At 36.4% G+C, this 22,702-nt stretch overlaps 1 protein-coding gene across 1 annotated transcript in view; it reads left to right on the top strand.

Annotated features, from left to right (window-relative positions):
- Positions 1-6,802: 6,802 nt before the first annotated feature.
- Positions 6,803-22,702, top strand: part of KDM6A (lysine (K)-specific demethylase 6A) — a 127,594-nt gene continuing 111,694 nt past the window's right edge. The window contains 2 exon segments of the mRNA XM_009893288.1: positions 6,803-6,908; positions 20,181-20,230. The gene's annotated coding sequence lies outside the window, so the exon portion shown is untranslated.

Genomic DNA, 22,702 nt, shown 5'->3' on the forward strand with positions numbered 1-22,702 from the left:
CATTGATTCACATGTATTCTATTTTGTATTTTATTCTGCAGTTCTGTGCTTTTTATGAAGAATTATCCCTCATTTTTCAATGATAATTGGCTTCAGGAAGAATTATTTCTAAGTTACTAGTGTCTCCTATTCTCCATCTGATTGTAGCATTTCTTTTGATGATACTGATTCTCTGCAGTAGGTTTCAAAATTATTATTTTTTTTTTAATTATTATTTTACTTTGTTTCTTATGGTGTGCTTCTTTCACTCCAGTCACTGGAACGTTTTTGGTTTGTGCAGTTTACCTGCACAATTAACACAAAGTTTTTGTGTTAATTGCCACTTGTAAACTTAGCAACCTTGGCCTTACTTCTACTGCTTGCTGCTTCATCTCCTCTCTTCTACTTCCAGATCATACTGAAGATGTCACAAGTATTTTTTGCAAATGATGCCTATGGTCCTAGACCAAAGTAGTGGCTTTTAGAGAAAATTAACCTTAATTGTTATCAGCAAGCTATGCATAATGTGTGCAACTGCTTTTCTTCTCTGTTGCTTCACTGTTTATTCTTGTGTCCTGTTTCGTGAAGCAGTAATCATGGGAAAATAAATTGGCCAAAACTGATGATACATTTCTTGAGAAGTGCATGAGGAGAATCAGTTTCTATTGTTCTATACTACTTATTGTCCCTGAAATGGTAAGGACTTTTGATGATCCTGAATATTATTAGCAGATTAGAGTAACTTCCTGACATTCCAATATACCATAGAAATTTTGCAAGAACAAAGTTGCCAAAGAGCCTAGGTCATGTTTTTCCTTCTTGAGGCCTAAGTATTTTGGGGCATGAGCATGTTTGTGTCCAGCACGTTGTACTTTTAACACTCTTATTGAGTCTTTTTTTATGATACAGTCTGTATTTGAAATACAAGGAGAGTAAACTTGTATTAAGTGGAGAGAGAAATTTTATATAACACAGTATGAGCTTCATAAAGAGAGAGGGCATATAAAGAAGCTTTGAAAGCTCTAGTGGGAGTTGATATTGAGTAAGAAAGGGAAGTTAAGAGTACTGTGCCATCCATGCATAATATGAGAGCCTTCAGTGGAGGATCTGCTGAATTAATGTAGGTTATCTTCAATAGGATATAAATCGTATGCTTTTCTGTGCAGAAGGAAATTAGGTGGGTTTTTAAGTTATCTACAGCCCAGGAGGTGGTGTTTATTCCGCCAGTCATTGATGGGGGGGGGGGAAATATCGTTCAACTTCTGAAGAATCCAGGCTAGACTTTTTTTTTTTTTTTGTCCTTGCTTGGTTGAAAGGAGCCTTGTTCACACTTCTGTTGTTGCAGAGCAGGAGCTAGAAGTGAATTAGCAGGTTCTTAGGATGGTAGCTGTTGTTGTTGTTAATAGAAAATCATGTGTGCATTTTGGTGAATTGTGGCATGGAGAAGGGAATGAAAGAAAAGCCTTTCAGAACATCTTTTGATACCGAGGTGGGGAGAATAAGCCTAGTACATATATAAACTTCTGCTTTTGTGGTCTGTAGCTACTCCTCAGTCTGACTGGTAGTAGATAGTGTGATCATCACTTCAGTGTCCAGCACTGTCTCCATAAATACTTTCTTCTCCAGAAGGGTGAAATATCCCTTAAGAGCTAATTAACACTTCATTTCTAAGCATTAGTGTAGTATGTATTTCATTTGTGAAGAGTCCACTGGTGTCTCTCTCTTCAAATTTTTTTTCACATGGAATTTTTTTTTTCATGCTTCCTGTTCTCATTACCTGCTCGCAAAGTCCATCCATTCAGGTTATTGCTTTGTAGAGAAACAAGAAAAAAGAAGCAGAATTCTGTGAAACTGTTTGTTTGTTCCCCCTGCTTTGATAGAATGCTTATCTTGCATATACAATAGTGTTTTCTGTTGTGAACTTTAAGGTTCTAGGAACATGATAGGCTTTGAATTTGTCATTTTACACTATGTTGTCTGCATTAAACCACTACCTTTTACTTGAATGGTTTATTTATTACCCAGTAAAGTTCAAATAATTTCTTTCACTGTACGTTTTACTGCCCAGCTGTTGCCATGCTAACAACTTATATTGCTGGTTTTGGGGGGGGTTCTGTGGTTGTCAGATTTTTTTTCTAGGTTTTAAGTAAAAATTTGCTGACTCAGTGCAGTCCTCCATTTTCATATTGTTAATATAGTAAAGAATTAATAATTAACTTTTGTCATGTCTGGTCATGTAGTCCTGCTGCTTTCATCTTAGTCAATCATGCTTGTCAAGAGTAAGAAAGGACATCATTACATCATCTTTATAAACTATTCAAAAAAGCTGTATTGATTTTTTGGTTTTTTTTTTATTTTTATTTTTATTTTCGGTACAGTTGTTTAATAGTAATTTGAATTTGTGCTGTAAAATGCAAATAAATGCAACCAGTGATAATAGTAAAGGTTTTTTTCTTCATATTAGTTGAAGTAGAAATAACATCATCCATCCTTCTTTATGAAGTGGAGCTATACTATGTATCTGTGACTTATGTATACAGTATTTAGAATTCTGGGTTTATCTGTTGGATTTTTTTGTTGTTTTTGTGTTATATTCCCAACTCTAGGATCTTTTCTTCATGAAAAGAAATCACGTTAAAAATAGCCAAAACTAGCATTTGTTTTATGGGGTTGTTTGTGGTTGTCGTTTTTTTGGGGGGGGCGGGGCGCGGCGAGTGAGGGAGACTATTCTCACAACAGAGGGAAAAAATATTCCAGTTCCTTTCCCTTTGGAATAATAAGTAGTGAACATACAGGGATTTGGTAGTGCATTTTTAAAGATGATAATGGAATTACTTTTTCCGTTTGTGAACACATATGAATGTTTTGTTAGCTTTTTCCAAGTTGACAAACATACTAAGCCTTTTTCTCCTTCACTATATTATATTTAAACATGTCCTAAGAACTGGTGGTTGAACTTGTGAAATCAGACTGCCCCCAGTCACAAACTATGATGTCATAAGCTGGGTTTGTAACTGTCATATCAGAAGTGTTGACAATGGTGTATTACTTCAGTTTGCTTTTAATCAAGCAGGTGGCAAAACCCATGAGGTTTTTAGTTTTGTTTTGGTTTTTTTTTTTGATCATATAAACCACTTTCTTTTCCTGCAGCCATTCCTGTATTTGTTTCCTGCTTCTGCTGTAGTTGCCACAGTGCGAAGCAGCTGCGGGTGATTATTTTGCCAAGTTCCTAAATTCTTCAGGTTTCCCTTTTATCTTCATGCAGCCTTGAACAAAGGGAAGGAAGTGTATGACATGCTGTAGCAATCTTCCTTCTCATTTCAGGGTCTTTCTCTTGTTAATTTGTCAATACTAGCAATAGTTCCATTGAGTGCACTTAAAAGTCCATACAGTGTGGAGAAATAACAATACTTAAAATGCTGAGGGGTTTTTAACGTCTTAGTGTCTCGGGATGATTTAAATCGGTTGCACAAGTGGTGCCATAGATGGCCTTTACAGTTGGAGATCCACTGAAATGAGATCTTTTGATCATTCCTTCAAAGATATGTGTAGTTGTGACCTCTCTCTTCAAAATGCTTTGCACCTGTTCATTCAACTAAGAGATAAGTTCTTATCTATGCAGAAAAATACTTGTTCCTTTCTCAAGATCTTTATGGAGGGATTTGGCGGGGAAGAAAGTTTCTTCACCAAAACCGAAGTTGGATAAATCAGTTTGTCTAGATGAATGTGCTCCGGCTACTTGGAAGAGCAAAAGTCACGTACTGACCAGTCTGCTTATCCTTCAGAGACTCGAAGGTTGACTTTGGTGTTCTCACCGAGGAAGTAAAGCTTGCTCTTAGTTTCTGTTTCATTTTGTTAGAATGTGCTAGAAGAATTTTAAAAATTCATGTGAAGCAACCTTCACAAATTTGCATAAATGTAAGCATTTTCCTGATAACGTTGCAAATAGGTTAGAGGTGGACTGAGGGGGTGTACTTAATGGTGTAGTTGAATTGCTCTTACAGTAACAGTTAACTTAGAGTTAACTGTAAGTTCTGTAAAGAGGAAGTTGTGTTTTGCAGCTCCGGTGTACTGTGCCTTGCCTAGTGCTGGCATTGGTAGGATGGTTTAGTGGTATCTTCAAAATGTATTCTAAGGCAAAGTGAAAATCTGCCTTGTTTAGGATTGATCTGAGTTGTGTGAAAGACTTGGGCACAGCTTAATGTATCCCTGCTATATGTAGTGTTTCAGATACTTGTGATACATCTTTTATTGAGGATTTACTTTAAAAGGCGCTGTGGAAATGTTAAGGGTCCCTGAATGCTTAGCTTCTTAAGGGCATGTGATTTATAATTTCCTTAAGCATCTGTATAGAAAAACCTGTTACATTTGTTCATAAAGGCGAGTTCCCTTTAAATAGCTGTAGCCATCTAATTCAGGAAATAAACTACCCTGTCTTCATCTCCAACAGTTTTTGTAAGCTACCTGTTCTGGTAGCAGTTTCTGTACTCTCTGAGCAGTGACTGAATTGTAGAAGACACAATATTAATTTAAGAAAATGTCATAGTGTGAATATTCTCTTCAGCAGCTGCAGCAGGTGTTGCATATCATCAGAAAATGGAAGGCCTATCTGCAAATTAATCTGTGACAGTAACATCAGGAGCACCAGCAAGAATTCTGTTACAATTTGTATAAATTGAGTAGAAATGGAGTAGGGAGAAGAAGCAAGGCACAAAACCCAAGATTCTGCTTTAAAGCATTTGCAGATGGGAACAGGTTCAACTAATGAGCCAAAATGTTGGAGAATCAGTTCGTACACACCTGGTAATTCTAAGAAACTCACTTTAAGCTTGTGTGCTTTGCATCTGATTCCAGGGATCGTATTCTTTAGATGGAGAGTTGGCTGACTCCAACAGGTATTTATAGTGGTAGGAATAAAACTAAATGAGCAGTAGCTTTGATTAACTGTCAACAGAATTCCAGTCCTTCCATTGCATATGCTAAGGCAAAACTTGCAGCATGACTGAAAAATTCTGCAGCAGTTCTTTGATGTAGTGGCAAATACACATCTCAATATCTTCAGAATACGGCCAAATAGCTAGTTTGAAATATGTAATTTAAATGGTTTTATTAAATCATTTTAATGCCACATATACACCTAATAGATTTAATATAGATGTTACTCATTTTGCTGCAGTTTTGCAGCAACATAGTTTGGTTTATATCCATCAGAACTGTGTTTCTGAAAACAGCCATAAAATAAGGCTATTCTGGACTTGGAAGCAAGTGGAAGTGTATGTAATACATCTCAAGCTTGGGATACAAACTGAAGCCCGCTCATCTGTTTGCATACATGGCTTTGTGTCCATTGGGTACAGCAAGGCCTGTATTAGTATGGCTTACTATTTAAAAAAGTAATTTTGAAACTAGCGTACCAAGGTAAAAATGGCAAATAAATAAAGATTAGATCAGTAATTTGGATTCTCCACAGGTGTTTTTAAACTATTTCTTAACATTTCCTTATTTTATTGTTGGCATTTCTCATTTAGATGATACCAGTGTACACAAAGTAAATCACAAATATGAGCAAGACTACTAATTTAGTATTTGGACTTAAATATCACAGGATAGATTGATCATTTTTTTTCCCTTTTGAATTTCCAATTTAATAAAATGACTTAATGAAGCTCATAATTTCAGATTAAGTGTTAAGGTCTTTGATTACTGTAATATATTAAAATCAAGCAGTTCATAATTGCAACCAAATTTGAAACATAGTCAAACCATGAGTTGGTGGAAGTCATGGATTAACCAGATAGAATTAGAATTTGTTGGAAGTCTGTCAGGCTTTTGAGAGCTGTGAAGTCTTCTACTGGTGCAAAGGACCTTCCCTCCCATTTAAGTTTATTCAACTGCTTCATTTTAATGGCTAGTATTTTCAAAATCAAGGAACTAGAAGTTCAAAAATTTGGGAAACCAATTTTGTTTATTTATTCATTCCAAAAATGTAAATAGGGTCATGAGGGAAGAATATAATAGGTTAAAGATCGTGACCATTATGGTGAATAGAAGGTATCAGTTCAGTTTATTAAAAATGCGTGTTTGCAGCGCAGAACATACTGTGATTGCATGTGCTGCTTAAAAACTTCTAGGGCAACTTTTCTCAAAGTAAAACTCTTTTCTATTTCGATTTATGTTCCTAACTTTAGCTTTAGTTAGTCTACAGTAACTGTATAGTAAGTAGAAGGTAGTAAACTGCATTTTATGACATGATAGAGGTATGTGAAAAGAATCAGATCTTTATAAGTTATATATAAATATAAACAATATAAATTACCAAACCAAGCATGTTGAGGTAGCGTATTCCTCAGTTTAGCAAAAACTAGTGAAATAACTGGTAGAATGAAATGCGAATCCTTTAGAAAAACAAACACAGAATGAGAATAAAGTCAGGTTTTTTTTCTTGCAGATTGGAAAGAATAAATACAATCAATCCTTTTGCATTTCATTGATTTTTAAATTGAAAATTGTCGTGTATTTTTGAGGTTTGTTTTGTGTTTGGGAAATTGAATGCTTCTGGAGTACACAAATAAACCAGAGAAATCTTTAATGTTCATTTGCTGTCAATTTGCATTATAATCAGTGAACTTCCAAATCTGTTCTGTCTTAAATATTACATTTCTTCTTTGAAAAATAATGCTGTCTTGTTGAGAGTGTTTGTAGACTTCTTGCCTTGCAGACTAACAAGAAACTTTGTTATTTCTCAGAAAATGTACAGAAAATGTATTATTAGCTTTAGTTAAATACAGAATTTTTAAAACCTTGTATTTCTTTTTCCCAGGCTGTTCGCTGCTATGAATCGCTAATTTTGAAAGCTGAAGGAAAGGTCGAATCTGATTTCTTTTGTCAGTTAGGTCACTTCAACCTCTTATTGGAAGATTATCCAAAAGGTAAGGTTTTTTAGTATTTCTGATAATTGTCACTGGGGGGGTTCTCATTTGATGTCAGTGACGTGATAGAATGAAAAATATTTGGATAACTCACTGTTTTCTGGGTTTGTGCTATATTTCAGAGCCCATAACAGAATAAGACTGATGATGTCTTTACAAAAGCCAGTTGTTCTTTTTTTTTTTAATTGAAAAAAAAAAACCAAACCCCAAACCAAAACACTAATGGTTCAGGTATGAATATAAAATTTGCTTAGTTTATACAGTAGTACCACACTGCCTGCTTCATTTCTCTGGTTCATTATTACATGACTGTACAAGCAGCTGAACCCATGCCTCTGAAGGTTTCCTGTGGGGGTTGGGAGAGACAGGTGCATAGGATGAGAGCCTGTCTTATTTCTTTCTTGTATGTCCACAGTCTCAATGGGTAAGGCTAGGCCAAAAGTGTTAATTCAAAAGCAAAAATCGGCACTTAAAGCATGTTCCAAGTTCTGTGTTAAATACTGAGTAGAAGGGGTGTAGGGCTTTGGGGGGTGGTGGTGGTGGTGTTTTTTGTTTTTTTTTTCAGGTCTCTGCTTCAGCAGATTTTGAAATTACTTAAATGTTTTTTGCCAGCATTGCAGCCAGTGAGCATAGAACTTTATGTACACTTGTGCTTTGTTGCTTGTGGGTCAGTAGAGTCCTTTTTTGGTAGTGGTGTGGATTCCCAAAGATACTCTGCTGTGTTGCGGATTGAGACATAGGGCTAGATCTTCAGCTTGTCCTGTTTCCACTTCGTGTCATGCCAGTGTCTGAGAGCTGCCTCCCTTCCAGTGGTTGTGGGAGGTATGGATGAGTAGAAAGCCTTTTTGGATCTTACTATACCTAACTTATTAGAACATGTGAGAATATTTTTTTTTGTGTGTGTGTGCGATGTCTTTTTTCATTGTCGTTGCTTTTTAGATTTAATATGAATGCAGTTCTGTTTGACTTTGTGTAAGGAAAGCAACGCCACCCCCACCCTGAAAATGTCTACTCCCACCCCACCTCTTTTTCTAAACATACAGAAATACTGGTTTACAATTACCTTGGGCCATAGAAATAGGGAAATGAATTGTAACTGATAGTAGCTCAAAAGCACTGCTTAGTGATTCAGGCTAGCTGTGGACCGTTTCATAACTGTATGTTTATGTCCACTTGTTCACTATGTCTGACATAAAACAGTGTGAGTTAGGGTTCCTGGAAACCTACCTCGCCTTACTTTTTTTAGGTGACAAATGTTTAAATTTGATATTACTAGGGAAGAATTTGCAGTTATCTAAATTCAGTATGTAAATTCACAAGGCTTTGAGTGAATGAGGCATCTGTCTCTTTCTGTTTGTTGAATATATGTGGTACCCATGACTTGTACCTACATCCCATTCAACTGGTCTAACATAACCACGGGTATTTCCAATTCCAGAGACATGGGAAAACCTGAAGGGAACATGTCAATGTGCTGGCTATAGAATTTACTAAAGAGTAGTCTGATCCCATGTTTTTATTTTATTTTACTTCTGGTTTATTTCATTGTACTTTACAACAATTCACAGCCACCCCCTCTGCAAACAACTTACACTGCTGTTTCTCACTAGCCTAACACAAATTGGTATGATGTGAGCGCAGTATGGCTTATTGGATATACTTTACTTAGTAAAGACAGTGCACGAGTGGGGCTGAACTGTATTAACTTCGCTGTTGAGTTGGTAACAGTTAAGAGTGACAGGACTAGGTCTTGCTGTAGATCAGAGGAGAGGTTTACTGATGGAGAGTCTGCTTTGTACTGTGTATATAGTTTTAAGAACAAGCATAAAAAATATAAATGATGGTTGAAAATATCAGTTCTTCAGAACTGTAAACAAACATGGGCAGAATTGTGTGGGAAGAAATGTTTAGGCATTAAAAACCTGAATTAAAATACTTAGTATTTTCTTAGATGCCTGTTTAAAGTCACATCCTAATCATGAAAGAAGTCTCAAGAAGTGAAAAAACTGTTAGTAATGAAGTATTCAAAAAAAAAGTGTATCTGTATTTTCAAAGAAATGGGGTAGTAGTGAAAATAATACTGGAGGAATTTTAATTGATGGGAAAAGGGAAGTTACAGGGTTTTTTTTATTAAGTGAAGGACACGTGTTCTTGTTTACAACAGCTGTTGAACTCCAGTACCAAAGACCATAAAAGTATTATCCACAATGCAAAAAAAGGTCATGTGTTCTGTATGTAACTTTAAAGAAGTTACATGTGTAACTTGAAAGAAGTAGAATGCTGGTACGCAGCATTTTAAATTTAAAGTAAAAATAAATGTTATTCAGTCAAATGCTGAAGCAGGATGATCTGTAGAACTATAAATCTGTCTAGTCTGAATTTAGTCTTGGACGAAGTTGTGGAGAAGTTGATGTATTTAATAAATTGGATATAATTAATAAAATATCACAAGATAGTAGGGCGACTAATGCTGAACAATTTTTTTTTTCCTTGGAAGCCTATTATTTATTCAATTAAATATCTTTAATAAATGTGTATTAAAGATGTGTCTTTAATAAAAGTAAATGTGATAGTGTTCTTTGTTTAAAAACATTTGCAATATAGTTTGTGCAAAGTAGAACAATATTGTTTGCTAATTGCGGAAGTCGGAGTGGTGATCAAGATGAAGCATGCTTGGTTGATCTAGTTTTGTTAGGTTTCATGTCTATAGTTTCTTCTGTTTTGATCTATCTCATTTTTTCACAAATTTGTTGACAAACATGTATCGTTCAGTTAGGTGCATTTGTTGTGTGTTAGTATTTTCATGTAGCTGATACCTTCTTATAAATGTAGTAAAAAAGACTGTAGGTCATTATTGGAAGTAACTGGGCAAATACTTCCTTGCTGCATGGAAGCGGGTAATATCAGTTAGGGGCAGGCTGTCTTTGAATATGAAGTTGATGGCTGATGCCTTGCTGAAGTCTAAATACATCTAGCATATATATTTATATTTTTAATGAAACCTGTTAAATGTTGTAGTAATTTCTCTTGAAGTGCATTATGTTTTCTGTCGCTTGTAGCCACTGAAGTCCAGATTTAATATGCTTTCTTTCATAAAAAAGAAGTACTTGTCTCCAGCAGAAGTTGTGAGTTTACATCATAAAGTACTGGATGAAGTTCGTTCTTCTCTGCGTTATATCTGAGGTTGACTACTGCATCACAGTGTTTTTTCCTAGCCTTTAAAATATCTGAAGCTGGTCTGCAGCTTATAGTTTTCCCAAAATGCAGTGTATTTGAATTGTTGTTGTTAGCTAAAGGGTTTTCACTGCAGCCATGAAATGGTTGAAAAACAAGACAACTGAGTTGTCTTGTTAATTGGACTCTGCTACTCTAAGGAGACGGTCCTAGGCAACGTATCAACCTTTTTGCAGATCTTGAATACTGTGAGCCGCTGACTTGTATACAGATGATCATAACCAAGGCAGATTGATGCAGCTTAGCAAGCGTGTTTAAGGTGGTTTCCATGCCCAGCTTTCATTGTCTTGGTCACTACTGGTCAGAATTTGGCTTCAGGATTTCCCCAAATGAGAACTTTCTCTCCTCCCAGTGAAAACCTATTCTGTTTCCTCAATAGCATTTTATTAACTCTAATCAGATGTCTTTTCCCCAGCTGTTTGATTGTTTCAGAGGTTTCCAGACTTCTTGTTCTCTGGGCATGTCTTTAGTGGCACCCCCAGTCGTCCTGTTGCTGCTCTCTGCTTTGTGCTGGCACAGCTGAACGTGCAGCTGTGTGGGGAACTGATCCAACTGAAAAATAACCTAGCAGAAAGAAGTGACACAATTGCCTCAGAATGTGAAACCTCAGCCTCAGATCTTGCCAGAGTAGGTTGATGAGTTGTCATGTAGGCTTTTGGACACTGGCAGCATTGTGAATCCAGCTAGGACTCCGTGGTATATACCTGTGAACTTTGTTTGGTACTGCATTCCTTGGGAGGGCTTTGATTTTACCAAAGTTACTGTACTGCTAGTCTTGGAGGAAACTGATGCTACATCAGTAGTTGGAGATCTTTTTTTTTTTTTTTTTTTCCCCCGCCCCTGACTGTGGTTTCCATGCCGAGTACAGAGTGTAAAGAGTGATCTTTAAGGTTTGGGTTCTAGTTGAATGCTCTTTAGTGAGCTCATAGACTCTGATGTCATCTGTGCTTTTTTTTATGAATCTTTATATCTATTTTGTAGGAGGGTCAGATACATTGGCTGTGTTCCAACCCGTGATTTGGAGGACAGCTAATAGTTGCACAAGCGGAGACATACTTTTATCATTTGACTCCCTGAATTGCTGTTCTCTAAGCAAAATTCCTGGAAGTAGAAGTAGATAATGCAATTAATGAATGATTGGGGAAAACGTGCAATTATTCACATCACAGTTACTAAAGCACAAAAGATACTGCACTAAAGTAATTCTTACTGCTGTATTCAAGTTGTGATCACATTTTTTATGTACTACGTTAGCACAATTTTAGTAATACTTACTTTGTTTGTAGATAGTGGCTGCATTGTCAAAAGCACTAATATAAAAATATTGTAAGTAATTTACAATATAGTGTTAATTAGTCCAAAAGCATTTTTTAGCAATTGGTAAGTAAAAATTTAAAACGAAACTGAAAAAAGCTACAGAATGATTATTGAGGTGCTCATTTATTAAGATACAGCCTAATCCCAAAATCTAAACATTTTTTGATTGTTCTTGTATAAAGTTGTTTGGTTGCAAGAATAACTCCCAAATTCAACAATGTATGTGTGTTCCTTTGTACTTACTATTCCAGCTATGGAGAGAACTTCTCTGTAGTGGTTAATGTCTTAGTCTTTTAGGACTTCGAAGGAAAGTATTGTCAGTAGCAAGCATTTCAACATGCTGTATTCTGAGGTACAGACTGGTAGGGGTCATCTTATAAAATGTCAGAGAGAGTGTACCAGCATAGATAGGATTGTGCTGGTTGCTGCAGGGTTGCTGCTGGGCTGTCTTTTACTGATGGACTGAAGAACTGAAATGGTTTTTAAGTAGCATAGCAATCAGAACGAGTTGAGGAAGAGGTGATTGTGTTTCAAATAAGTGTGATTTTTAGCTTTAAGGGTTTTTTTGTTTTGTTGTTTGTAATTGTTAATAACTGGCAGAAATGGGGTTGCTTCTATTCAGAGCTGTTTATTTCATCTTCAGATGCTGTTGTTAAATTTTGTGTGGTTTAATTTCAGGCTGTTCAAACCATTATGTGAAATTCCTATAGAAAGAAGTAAGAATGTTATCTTAAGCTGAGAACATTAATATGTTCTTTATAAATGGTGTGGGGGGAAGGGATTAGCAGTAGATTATTATAGAATATACCTGGACCATGTTTTTTTGACTGATTGTCTGAAAACTTTCATTTTGGGCAGAGTTCTAAATAAATACTTAATTATTAAAAGTCATTTTGTGGAATATGCTCTTTGAAGGGTTTTTGAGCTTCATGTGATTCCATTGTGTTCCTTCACTGATATTCTCAATATTTGAAGACTTTTCATAGAGTTCATTATCTAAAGGATTTCTCTAACAGTGAACTCCTTGTCAAAGTTGTGTATATCTTACACATTTAATACTTTTTAGTCTTCTGTGAAGTTGAACATAGTTGAACATGATTGTGGGACAGTGGACTTCTCACCACTTTGCTACTGCATTATATTTCCAGATGAGGATGTGTAGTTGTTAATACAGTTACTTGGAGGACTATTTGGTGATTTTTCTTTCTTAAAAACAGGATTGTGTTGCCTTTGTGTGCCTGCCTTCATTCTGTTTTAAAAGGAAGACATGCTTTAGGCTTATTTGGTCATCTCTTTGGTACTTTCAGCACAAATCTCCAGAGGCAATGGAGAACAACCTCTTTCCTGAGGCCTTGGAACAAAAGACATGAACTGTGTTTTGCTGCTCTTGCTTCCACAACATTTTTTCCAGTCACTATAGAATCATAGAATCGTTTAGGTTGGAAAAGACCTTTAAGCTCATTGAGTCCAGCCATTAACCTAACACTGCCAAAACCACCACTACACCATGTCCCTAAGCACCACGTCTACATGTCTTTTAAATACTTCCAGGGATGGTGAAATCTGATTTCTGATACACACTGAAGGTAGTAATAGATGAAGACTTGAAAAACATTACCTTTTGGCGTCCATGTCTCTCAGATTCGTAATAAAAAGACCTATTGTAAATTAAATCCATCTTTTTAACAATTAACTACCCAAATTTTGGGAGTTTAAAAAAATATCAGTTTGGCAACTCCAAAATTTTCCTAATTACATCTCTCCTTCTGTTATTAAAACCCACCATACCCCCTCTCCGTTCACAGAATCACAGAATCATTTTGGTTGGAAGAGACCTTCAAGATCATCAAGTCCAACCATTAACCTAACACTGCCAAGTTACCGCTAAACCACGTATGTCTTTTAAATACCTCCAGGAATGGTGATCCAACCACTTCACTGGGCAGCCTGTTCCAATGTTTGATAACCCATTCTGTGAAGAAATTTTCCTAATATCCAATCTAAACCTCCTCTGGTGCAACTTGAGGCAATTTCCTCTTGTCCTATTGGCTGTTACTTGGGAGAAGAGACCAACTCCCACTTCTCTACAACCTCCTTTCAGGTAGTTGTAGAGAGCAGTAAGTAAGGTCTCCCCTGAGCCTCCTTTTCTGCAGGCTACATAGCCCCGGTTCCTTCAGCCACTCCTCATAAGACTTGATCTCCACAGCCCTCACCAGCTTCGTTGCCCTTTTCCAGACACGCTCCAGCACACCAATGTCTTTCTTGTAGTGAGGGGCACAAAACTGAACTCAGTACTTGAGGTGCAGCCTCACCAGTGCTGAGTACAGAGCTACAATCACTCCCCTATTGCTGCTGGCCACACTATTTCTAATATAAGCCAGGATGCTCTTGGCCTTCTTGGCCACCTGGGCACACTGCCAACTCACATTCAGCCGGCTGCCGACCAACACTCTCAGGTCCTTTTCTGCTGGACAGCTTTCCAGACACTCTTCCCTCAGCCTGTAGCGCTGCATGGGGTTGTTGTGACCTAAGTGCAGGACCTGGCACTTGGCTGTGTTGAACCTCAAACAGTTGGCCTTGTCCCACTGATGCAGCCTGTCCAGATGCTTCTGCAGAGCCTTCCTTCTGTCAAGCACATCAACATTCCTGCCCAGCTCGGTGTCATCTGTAAACTTACATTTGATCTCATCCAGATCATTGATAAAGATACTAAACAGAACTGCCCCTAGTACTGAGCCCTGGGGAATATCAGTGTGACAGCTGCCAACTGGGTTTAACTTGATTCACCACCACTCTTTGGGCCTGGCCGTCCAGCCAGTTTTTTACCATGCGAAGAGTCGATTCCATTGACTCAGCCTTGGAATTTCCTTACCTTTTGGTGTCTTTAATTTTATGGCCCAGCAATGTTCATATTGCTAGGTTAAAAAACTATTGTGGATAAAACATGCACGATGTAATAAGCTCTTTACATAACCTGCATATGTCTCCCAGGTGTTCAATGAAGATTTATTTTTCCTGGAAGCATTGTCAGATGTAGAGCAACACGTGCCCTTTCTTTGCTTCTCGTGTGCAGTTCTTCAGCTTATTTTCTATCTTACTATTCATTTTAACATTATATAAGCATTAAGAAATGTTAGTGCTTGTTTAAAAATTAATATTAAAAAAAGAATTTTCTATTTAAGAAAATAAGTATTGATTTACACAGAAGAATATAGAACTTTGAATTGTTTTAAAGTTCTCTTTTCAGCGGTATGTCATCAAATTAATGCTTGGCTCTTAACTTTTTAAGGTTTAGCAAGCCAAAAATCTGTTAGTAACATTTAGCCCTGCAAGGTGCCACTAGATGGTGTCAGTATCTAGTTCACTTTTTCCGTACTCAAGCATCAAAATACTCAAACTGCTCCATGTTTGCATCACTTTCAAAGGCCTTTTAAATTTTTAGGTGTCATAAAGTGGGTTTGTTAGAGCGGATCATAAAAGTCATCCTTTGTGACTGGGTGATTTCTGCTTAGATATGCTAAAAATGTCAGGTAGGTGGACGTCAGATGTTTTGCTCCCCATTTTCACCTTACCTATTTGTTTAGGTTCTTTACTTAGACTCTAGATGTGAAGCAAGGTTGTCTCTTGTATTACTGGAACAATTGTGTGTTTTATAAAGTTTTACCATTTTCTTATCAAATCAAGTAGACTGAAAAAAATAACATCCTGAAACCACATACATGGCAATTATGTAAAATCTATTTTGTATTCTCTATGTGAAATCAAGAAATCTTAAACAGGGATGAGTAAGAAACCCGTATCATCCCTGTCCTGATTCTGGGGTGTCCCTTGACCCTAGTTGTAGGAAGAGAGGAAGTCAAACTCTTAGGGGGCAAATAGTAAAGGTGGTCAGTGTTAAAGTAATGGTAGATATTCCAAAGTGGGTAGTTCTGGTAGTTCTGTGAACTCATTGAGGGTTATCTCTGCAGTAGGTGGCAGAGGCTTAAAGACAGATTCCAAAGTGAGCCTTGAGCTGAGGAGGTTACTTACTGTCCAATAGTTTTAATTCTTCAGGTGTAAAGATGGTGTTTTTCTTTTCAGAGCTGTTGTAAGTGAGCATTCGTTCATTCTCTTCAAGTAATATAGCTGATGGTGATTGATCTGAAAAGCTTTGGAGTATACCTTTTGGGCATACACCACCACCACTCCCCCAATCCATCCCATCCCCCCTCCCTCCCCCATTCAGGGCAGGATGGCAAATGCTCTGTCAGTAGCTTGTAGCGTTTTCAAGAGTCTGATCATAAGGATTGCCTGTTAGGCAAATAATGTAAATTGCCAGGTTTTGGAGAGAGATGTTAATAGGAGGAGTGTAAACTGATATAATGTAATGAAATACTGGGCAGAAGGATGGAGATAGGTAACTATGAGCACCTCTTTTAGGAGCTCTTAGATCTCTTATCCAGTATTGTTTTAGATGTCTGAAGGTGGTCTCTCAGCTTTCTACTTTTAAGAGAGTTTTCTGTGATTGGCTAGATGATCTTACGAATACAGTTGAGGGTGAAGCAAGAAACATTGTCCTACTGATGACACTCAGTCCTGTTCTTTTTGAGTGTGTATGTGCATTTTCTACATGCTCAGGAGTGGTTAGCATGCTGAAAAAAAGAGGTTTCCAGGTATGTGGCCTCCAACAATTCTATATGTTTAAGAATTTCAGTGGCAAACTCCTAGATTGGAAAAGCTCAATAGGTTCCTAATCAGAAAATTGTCTGCAGAATTCTGCTGTGCCTGAGTGATTTCAAAGCACTCATTTCATTATGTTTAAAAAGGACATCTTAACTGAAATGGGGTATTTTACTTGTATCCGTAAAAATGAGAGTTGACCCTATGTTGAAAGAGTGGCTGTAGTTGATACAATTTTTTTCTGACAAAAATTGTCTTACCTTGGAATGACCAGTCTTGGATGAGAAGCAAAGGTGCAAGCGACATCGCAGCCTTTAGCGTTGTGGGGTTTTTGGTGTTTGTTTTTATTAATTTTGCTCAATACTACTAATGTGATGCATGACCCAAGCGACTTTCTTTTCACTTTTTAATAAGCTAGAGAATATCCTATAATTAGAATCATGGCACTGATGAAGCATAGCATATGTTTCAGATACAGACTTGTGTAAAATTTTTGTTGTTTAGCAGATTCACTTGCTCTTTTTTTCTTGATATAGAATAAAGTTTGGAATTTGAGGGGTTTGCACTAATTTCCTATAGTTATAAAGTTAATTTAAAGCAGAAGTTGCTTGTAGTTCTATACACTTTTTAGATAAGACACTCTATTTCTACACCATAGAACTCAAGATGAATGTCTGCCCACCAGTGACTTGCTCAGGGAGTAGAAAGTATGGTAGGCTTCAAATTTATGGTTTATGTTCTGCTGCTTTAAAATTAGTAGGTTGGTTTAATTTTTCAAAGATCTTCCTTTTCATAATTTAAATTCTAGTCTTTTCTTATATTCAAGATTCTTCTTAGGGATATGCTTGATTAAGGATGTTTCATGTGGGCTCTGGCAAAAAATGCTGTCTTGGATCCCTTTTTTCTGTTTTTCTGCCTGTATCTTCAATCCTTTTTAGCAGAACTTTACTGCTTGTGGAGCAGATGTTTGATCTAGATGTAAAGGGGGCTGAAATAAACTTTCACAGGTAACTAAATAACTGGTAGTTGAGCACTTGTTAAATATTGAAATTGTGCATCAAAAACCGTTTCTAGTTGTCTAACTTTCATGAGGAAGAAAGGGACATTTAGCTCCTGTGTAAGGGATGCCTCCATTCATTGTTAAGTGTTTCCAGCACAACACTGAGAATTTCAGAATTTCGTCTTCAAGATGTTAAGTAGAAGCAGAATACTGATACCCTAGAAGGAAAGGCTGGATCCCTAGAAGAGGTTGCTGAACCCAGAAGTAGGATTGGGCACTTCAGACACTTAAGAAAAGGACTGTAGTGTCTTTGTTCCTCTGGAAGAGTGATGTGACCTGCATTAGAATTAAGGCCTTATCTTCGAATCATGTAAACATGAAATATGCTTCAGCAGTCCATGCTTTCCATGTACTTGTTTTTAGTTACAGGATGAGCGTGGCACATGAAAGCAGTCAGTTCAACTGTTACTATGGGAAGTTGCTAAATTTTATTGAAGAATGGAAGAAATAGAAAACAAAATTATTTGCAAACATCAGCACTCTTAAGGAAAGCTGGTAGAATATCATGGATCAAAGACTCCTTTCTTTAATATAAGAACTTTTCCCTGTGTTAAATGAAAGTGCTAGAACTTCTCTGGGCAAGTTTATTTATGAGCAGTGACATTAGTGGAGCCTAGTTGCCTGTGCCTCCCAGTCTTCCTCCTCCCCTGACCAGGGGCTTGATCAGGTCTGAATGAGTGAATACCTTCAGATGTCTTCTCTCACTTTTTCAGTGCTGCTCACCTCTGTTCCATTGATTCTGTTTGACTGGGGAGCAGGGCTGCGCATGCTGTGGCTAGAGCTACAAGCAAGAAGAAAGACTTGAGCTGTACACCTTTTTGCTATACTTGCATAAGGAATGTTTTGGTCACTGAAGAGCAGTAAGGCTTCCCCCCTCCCCCCTTTTTTTTTTTCTCTTTCCGTCTTTGCTTTGTAGGTCTTTTGTTGCTCCTCTGTTTTTGTATTTCTTTAAGCTGTTGATGTTTCATAAACCTGTTGGTGGTACCTTAACTGCTATAGGGAAACATGTATTTCAACTCTCTTGTTTAATGGATATGCTTATATGGGTACTCCTATATTTTTTTTTTTGACAGCTACACTGACAAAGTTCTCCCTTTTATTTTCCTGGTATAAATCCTTAGCATTGTATTTAATGTTCTTTTCATCTTATTTTATCCATGTGCCATGATATAATTGACTGTAACAGTTACATTTAAAAAAAAAATATCAGATTACAAGAAGTTCTCAGTTTCCTAAGTCTTGTGTAATATGGTGCTGTTGACTGAAGTATTTGAAATAAGCTCTAACCCTTAAAATTGAGATAGGTACTCCATGAGTTTAATAAAATTATTTTTGTTTTTAAGTGTGGTGTGTAGTGCATTACAAACTCTTTCATAGTGTGTGTGTTTCTATTTGGGAAGGCAAAGTCATTCCCATGTTCAAAAGCTTATTATGCCATTCTGTTGAAAATCATTAATGATACCTGGGACAAGGTGAATCTAGAAAGGAGTATTTGTGGTAGGAGGTTATTTTGTGTTACTGTGAACATCCTTTATAACATAATTACAGAATGTGACTGAAATATGCTTGATCTTAACTTTCTTAAACTTACATTGTTAGACTGCAGTCATTCTTCAGTTTGTACCAATTTTTTTTTGAGGGGGTAGGGGAAGAATTGTATCCTTAAGTTGTGAAAAACTTAACCAATTGACTAGATTTTTAAGTGATTTTATTCGTCGAAGTTGTGTGTAAACATACTGCATTTTGATAGTGTAAGGATGATGAGTGTTCTCATAGGTTTTTTTGATACTTTGGGCACCTAAATAAATCAGTTTAGAGTATCAAAATTAGAAGCTGGCTTCACAAGTAGTTCCAGTGGTGAGAGGCACCTTAGGGGCATAATTCAGCATGTATGTCAGGCATTTAAAAATAAAGGTTGTGAGTCTCCATAGACAGATGAATGCAAAGGTGTATTCTTAAGAAGAGGAAGCTCTGTGTGCCTTGTCATTATGTGTATGTTGTTCTTACTTCGCTTAAACTTAAGGACTTTTGTTAAGTTGTGTCAATGAATATGCAAGACGGGCATTGAAGGGTGCTAAAAATTTAGAGACATCGTTTATCCATGGTACTTGTAGGAAATGAACTTGCTTATAAAGTACGTGTTGTTCTTACCATCTTAATTTGTTTAGTGTTTGTAGTTTTTTCAAAGCAGAGGTTGTCTGTTTTGTTGTTTGGAAAATACATACTGTCTACAAACCATTCTTAAATCTTAAGAAATAAAAATTTTAGTGTTACAGCAGTGAATCATTATTAAAATTCTTAATTTTTGGATGGTGCCTAGTGCAATGTTCTTAGAAGAATGTAAAGCCTGTTTGCATTCAGGTCTGGTGTGGCCTTTTAGCCGAAGGGCAACATGAATCAACCAGAATTTTTACTGAGGAAGAAGGATGCAGGAATGGTGATTTGAGAAATTTTTTACTAAGTAGAGCTAATACTCTACTGAACAGAGCTGTTCTTAGTGCTGTTTTCCAGGTTGGTCTTGATCTTAGATGTTGAATAAAATGTAAGCTTTTTTTGCTTTTGTTTCTGTAGCTACTGCATGAAAGGGCATGTGAAATTGATTTCTCTTTGTATGTCCCTCCGCACCAGTTCTTTAGAAATTACAGGACATCAGGGAGCATGGTAATTGAGCTACATGATTAAATTTTTAAATCTTACAACAGCTTTGTCCAGGGTGAAAATCCCAAAATTTCAAATGATTGCTTTTGTTATAGGCTTTCTTTAAAAAAGTGCTTGATTTACATTTGTAAGATTAATAATAAATATACTTTCGGGTTGACATTTCATAAACCAAAATTATAATCTTAAGGAATGCGTTACCCACAACAGTGTACTTATTGTGGCAGTGTTACTTTTATTAAACCATTTATCACTTTAATGTTGTGTATTCTGACTCTTAAGATTTTCTGTCTTCAAAGAAAATGCAACAAAAGAAATTCAACATTCCTTTTTCTTTCCTACAGCATTATCTGCATACCAGAGGTACTACAGTTTACAATCTGACTACTGGAAGGTCTGTATATGCTGCCGCTTTTTTTTTTTTTTTTTAAAGTATTATTGTAAATGATTGCATTTCTAAAATAGGTTAATTTCAAAATAAGTTTGGAGTATCTACATGCAGTTACTTTTTGGCATGTTAATTGGTTCTTAAGGGAAATGTTCACCTATATGTACAATGTGTTACAAATCTAAGTGGATATAAATATTCACACCATTCATTGAAATGACAGATCAATTAGCTTGACACATTTTAGATTTTTTTTAATTATTATCCATTACTTCAGTTTTTCTTATGTAAGCATAGATATTTGGATACATATGCGTATTGAGAGAATCATAACAACTTGAAAGCTGCTGCGCAGGCGTTGGACTTGTTCTAGGAAAAATGTTTCCAGGTTGCTTTTTATTTCCACTGATGCCAAATTGTTTAAAGTCTCTTTCATTATTTTGGATAAGATTCTTATGTCAGGCAGGAAAAAATCCTTTTAGTATATCTTTCTTATCTGTGAGTCCATTTAGCGGTATCAGGACTTCAAATGAATAAACAAAAAATTTCTTATGATGGTATTGTCAAAAATAGTTAGCATTGTTATATTGTCACATGGAATAATTTGAAGATCATGATTTAGACAGAGGTGCAAGAAAGCACATAACACAGTAGATACTTGTGTGATCTTAAGCAGCTGTTTTCCTTAAAAGTGTGTGTAAGTGCATATTTCAAATAGGGAGGGCTCACTCTGGAAAGACATCAATACCTTGTATATACCAGCATTGGAGATACAACATTTTCTGTGTTCTTTGCATTTTCTGAGGAATGTAAGTACATTCTGAAAAATTTGGGAGGGTGGAAAGGGGGAAAGGCACGATAAATAAAGGGTAGAGGAGTGAAATGAAGTAAGTGGATTCTAGCATATGGGAGGAGAGGTCCAATTGGAGGGTCCTAGGAAAACTGTTCATGTCATCTTGTAAAGACTCTGCTCCAGTAGAAGTTGTACGAGTACCAATTTTGCACATTTGCATATTTTGGAGTTGAAGCAGTTTTTTCAGAAATAATCCCTGTAGTTTTAAAAATTACAATAATAAAAGCATTCATCAGTTCTTACTTCGTACATGTTCTTGGAAAGTTAGTTTAAGGATTGCTGTAAATGAGTGTTGAAATTGATCAATTAATTAAACGTCTATTGTAATAGTTTCTGTTGTTTGTACTCTTCCCATGTTAAGCATTTCAGAATAGTTTGTGATTATTTTTTCTGGCTTTTGTTCTAGTGGCTCATTATTAGAAGTGATAGATGATTAGCAATTTATTTTCCCTCCATTTTCAGAGAGTTCAGGGTGAAGTGTAAATGTTTATATGTATTTCCATAGGCGGAGTGTTTCTGCGTGGCTCAGATTATTATCTGCAGTTAAAATAAAAGCAAACTCTGGTTGTTTTGCAATTCCATTTCAAGAGTATGGATGGCAGTAAAATGTGTGATCTGTGCTTGACTTATTGAAAGCAATTTTTGTTTGTATGCAATGTGCTGATACTCAAACATACCAGTTTCTTGTGTATATGAGAAGAGTTTTATCATGCAGAGATTATTTCAAACAATTCCACTTGCAACCATGAGAGCATTGTTTGGAGCTGACAAAAGAGCATTTTGACATCTACAAATGAAAAAAAACCCAAACCAAAACCCAACCAAAAAGCCAGTAATTTTTCTTCAGGTTGACCTCACCTGTGAAGAATACTGTACTGCTATGAGCTTCCTTCTAAATGTGCAGTCCAAAGTGGTTTTTTTCGCAAAATAATTTTGGAAACTTTCCTGATTTTTATATGCATGAAAAAGCCTGAAAGAGTCCAAAAACATATATCAGTTAAAAACTTATTGGCTGAAACTGGTAACAGTCACAGGTGAGTCATATTTCATCTTATATATGGATGATGAAGCTAGTCAGGACTTGGCAGTGGGGAAACTGCCTGGATTGGGTCTGGAGAAAGATCTTCCCCACCCACCCCCCCATCTGAGGGGATTTTTTGTTTCTTCTTATCCTTAATGCCTTGTATATATAAGAAAACATTTAGTCAAGAATAGTAAGTTAGTGGTGTAGTTTTGTTCACCCTTACATGCTGTTTTGTTATACTTTGTAATTAACGGTTTTTCAGAGAGATACAAATGACTAAAAAAAACCAAGCATGTTTCCTTGTTTTACTGTTGTGGGTTTTTTTAGGTTGGTGTTTTGTTTTTTTTTTTAAATTCTTACAGAGTTAGATGTCATCAATTAAGTTGGAGTTTGTGATGGTAAAGAGAGAGAAGGGTGTGAAGAAAGGGTGGTATTTATGAGGTATGAGGAGAGCTGTGTGAGGGTACTGAGAAATTCATGGAGAGTGCTGAATCACATGAAGGTTATTATATAAGGCAGGTTTGAAAGCAGACAGAAAGTCTTATAAACTTAGGCTGCATATCTGAAATTACTTACTGTGGTGCAGTGCAAATTTAGGTAG

The sequence above is a fragment of the Charadrius vociferus genome, unplaced genomic scaffold (genome assembly GCF_000708025.1).
Source record: "Charadrius vociferus isolate BGI_N301 unplaced genomic scaffold, ASM70802v2 scaffold209, whole genome shotgun sequence".
NCBI lineage: Eukaryota > Metazoa > Chordata > Aves > Charadriiformes > Charadriidae > Charadrius > Charadrius vociferus.